The sequence below is a fragment of the Piliocolobus tephrosceles genome, chromosome 1, assembly GCF_002776525.5.
Source record: "Piliocolobus tephrosceles isolate RC106 chromosome 1, ASM277652v3, whole genome shotgun sequence".
In the NCBI taxonomy this organism is placed as follows: domain Eukaryota; kingdom Metazoa; phylum Chordata; class Mammalia; order Primates; family Cercopithecidae; genus Piliocolobus; species Piliocolobus tephrosceles.
This window is the reverse complement of record NC_045434.1, coordinates 37,852,866-37,856,808: the sequence shown is the minus strand read 5'-3', so window position 1 is coordinate 37,856,808 and position 3,943 is coordinate 37,852,866. Positions and strand designations below refer to the sequence as shown.

General features: G+C 46.0%; 1 pseudogene across 1 annotated transcript; it reads left to right on the top strand.

Annotated features, from left to right (window-relative positions):
* The first annotated feature begins 183 nt into the window (after positions 1–183).
* Positions 184–1,070, top strand: LOC113219848 (annotated as a pseudogene). The gene has a single exon (XR_003306833.1). The product of XR_003306833.1 is annotated as a 60S ribosomal protein L8 pseudogene (transcript).
* Positions 1,071–3,943: the final 2,873 nt, after the last annotated feature.

Here is a 3,943-nt window from a genome sequence, read left to right as displayed (position 1 = left end):
AAAAAAAAAAAAAAAAAAAAAAAAAAAAAAAAAAAAAAAAAATTCCAATGCTCAGGCCCCACCTCATAGATTCTGATTGTATTCGTCTAATGCAAATATTCAAGTCAAGCTCTGAAAACTATGTACAAAGATTGAAAACGTTCTTGAATAATACTTTGGGACCTGTTCTGAAAAAGTTTGCTGTCCTCTTTCGGCCGCGCTAGTGAGCTGGACCCGTCGCCATGGGCCGTGTGATCCGTGGACAGAGGAAGGGCGCCGGGTCTGTGTTTCGGGCGCACATGAAGCACCGTAAGGGCGCTGCGCGCCTGCGCGCCGTGGATTTCGCCGAGCGGCAGGGCTACATCAAGGGCATCGTGAAGGACATCATCCACGACCCGGGCCGCAGCGCGCTGCTCACCAAGGTGGTCTTCCGGGATCCGTACCGGTTTAAGAAGCGGACAGAGCTGTTCATTGCCGCCGAGGGCATTCACACGGGACAGTTTGTGTATTGCGGCAAGAAGGCCCAGCTCAACATTGGCAATGTGCTCCCTGTGGGCACCATGCCTGAGGGTACGATCCTGTGCTGCCTGGAGAAGCCTGGAGACCGTGGCAAGCTGGCCCGGGCATCAGGGAACTATGCCACCGTTATCTCCCACAACCCTGAGACCAAGAAGACCCGTGTGAAGCTGCCCTCTGGCTCCAAGAAGGTTATCTCCTCAGCCAACAGAGCTGTGGTTGGTGTGGTGGCTGGAGGTGGCCGAATTGACAAACCCATCTTGAAGGCTGGCCGGGCCTACCACAAATATAAGGAAAAGAGGAACTGCTGGCCACAAGTACAGGGTGTGGCCATGAATCCTGTGGAGCATCCTTTTGGAGGTGGCAACCACCAGCACATCGGCAAGCCCTCTACCATCCGCAGAGATGCCCCTGCTGGCCGCAAAGTGGGTCTCATTGCTGCCCGCCGGACTGGACGTCTCCGGGGAACCAAGACTGTGCAGGAGAAAGAACTAGTGCTGAGAGCCTCAATAAAGTTTGTCTTTATGCCAAAAAAAAAAAGAAAGAAAAAGTTTGCTCTGGAATCTAGAGTCTAGATAACCTTTCTTAAAAAGAGCTCAAGGCATATTGGTTCAGCAAGATTTTTAACAGTTATCACAGCCCAAAAAGAAAAATTTTAAGTTTCTTTGCTCAAATAAGCTTTAGAAAAATCTAAACTCTGACAGAAGATAAATACTGATTTGCTGCAGGATTCTCAGAGGCCTTGATGTGTCAATATGCATTATGACTTTCCAAGAGGGGGTTATATGTATAGCATGCAGCATTTTCTGAACTTATTTGACCACAGAAACTTTGTTTGTTTTCTTTTTGTTTTATAGGATGACTCTAGGAATAGCTAAGAAATATAACTTGAGAAATATTACCTATATCATTTATAGCATATTTTTTGTCAAGCAATTTTTTAAAAAATAGTTTTAAAGGAAATGTTGACAAAAGCAAATTACCCACATTATATCAACCATGTCTTTGGCTTAATCTTTGAGTTTCATTTCTCTATATAGTGAACAAACCTCCTAAATATTCGATAGTCAGATATATCCTTTGATACTCTTCCCATTAGAGTCTTATATCTCTTCCCTTTGGATCTGAAAGGAATTGTGACTCCTCCAACCTAGAGTATTCTGAAGGCTAGATCATCAGGCCATGCAGCTTTTCCTTGGTTGCTGGAACACTTGCTCTTGGAGCTCTGAGCTACCATGTACATAAGAAATCTGACTACCCTGTGGACCCAGGCCCAGGGAGAGGTAGGTGTATGGAGGCATTCCAATCTTCAATCCCAGCCGAGCTCAGCCTTCTGGCTATCTAGACAGGCGTGTGAATAGCCACCAAATGTTTCTAGAACCCCACCTTTCAAGTCACTCCCAGTTGTTGTATCTTCTCGGTTGAGGCACCAGACATCCTGAAACAGAAACAAGCCATCCCCACTGTGCCCTGTTGAATTGTTGATTCACAGAGTCCGGGAGCATAATAAATTTTGGGGCAGTTTATTAGGCAGCGGTAGATAACCAAAGCATACTCTAAAATAGGTTTTAAAAACATATCGAGCCTCGATCACAATTCTAATGAAGCACACTGAGTGCCATTTCTAAAAAGAGGAGAAAAGATTGAATTTCATGAGCCTGACAATAGTTCCATCAGACAGTAATAACCACAGCACTAATGGCCAACATATACTGAGCACTTAGTATGGCCAGGTGCAGGCTAAATGCTTCATGTATATTTTCTCATGAGAATTATAGAAAAAGAAGCTACCAGATTGAGTGTCACTCTTAGAGCCAGTACCTTATGGCTCACACTGCTCCTGCGCATGTCACTCTGTGTGCCTCGGTTTACTCATCTGTAATGTGGGATAATATTAGCTCCTTCCTTAGGAAATTATTGCAAGGATTAAGTGAATTAATGTGTGTAAAGCACTTAGAACAGTGCCTGTCAAGGAGTGAGTGCAAAGCAAATGTTTGCTTTTGCTATATAGGTTCCAAGGAAGAAAGGAAATGGAGCACAGGATGAGTATGAGAAGGAAGTTTCTGTCCTTTCAGCAGGAGTGGTTCCCCTGGCCTCAGCAGGCCTGTATCTGTCCACCTTCACATCCCAGTTTCCAGCACAGTGCCTGGCTCACAGCAGGCTCTCCATAAGTGGCTGCTGGATGCTGAGATTCTGCCCATGGTTTCATTCCTCACCCCATCTAATCCTAGTTAATACCTCCATCTGTGGAAACTGGGTCTTCAAAAGAAAAAACGACCCGTGGAATGTCCACTGTTAGGAGCCTTCTGCTCCCCACTGCCTATTTTGCCCTGCACTCTCCTGCCCTGACCTGTCTCATGCCCTGCTTTCTCCTAGCCTGGCCCCTTTGTTCAGACTGGCACGATGATCACCCTCACCCACCCCTGCCAGGCACTGACCCTTTTCACCTGCCCCTCCAGGGAACTGCACTGGTGCACAGGAAACAAACTCCTGCTGGTAAGCACATCTCTAGCTCAGGCTCATGGGTACTGAGCCCTCCAGGAAGAAGACCAAGTTGCTGAAACAGGCTGTGGGATATGCTTTTCTCACTTTCAAATGAGGAAATTGAGGCTCAGGTGATTGGGTGGTCCAGTGTTGCTCAGGTGGTAAGTAATGATACCAAGACTTGCGCCCAGGTCTGTCTGATTACAAACTAGAATTCTTCCCATTGTGATATCATTCCCCTCTTCTGCACCTCACCTACTTCATTCCTCGTCACTCAACTTTCCATGTGGCAATCTGGCCCATTCCTTCTAGGAATTCATCTTCCTGCCTTGGTTGAGATGTAAGCCTTACATCCAAGAACTTGGAATATATGAACATCTACATGCCCCACAAATGTCTTCATCCTCTTTCGTCCTCTGAAAGCCCACTACACACATACACACACACACACACACACACAAACACACACACACGCTTCTGTTTGTTGGGGTTTTTTCCAGTTGTCACAATTTTTTTTACTCCTAGCAAATGGACTGGGGGTGGGGAAGTCAAATAGTTACTATATTTACATGGTGAATGGATTTAGGTGATAATAAAGGCAGATGTTGCTATAGCAACTAACATTCTAGGATCTCGTATACATCTTTTTGCCTTTGTGCAAAGTGCACTGAGTCGTAGCTAACGTATTTCTGAATGGTTGGTGCAGAGCAGGGCACACTGACCACTGTGGTCAGGTCAGAGTCTGCTCGTACATGTGGAGCTCCTTAGCCACTAAAGTGTCCACTGCAGCTCCTGGCTCCTGGTAAACCTGGACAACCACTCAGCCTCAGGGAAAACCATCCAGAGGCTGCCTTGTCTGTCTCCTGGTCAAATTCTCCCTTGCTCACCTTTTATTTCTCTCTTTTTCATGCTGGTTCTAAATTATGCTAACTGGTTGAGGACAACCTGGGTTGTTTTCTGAACA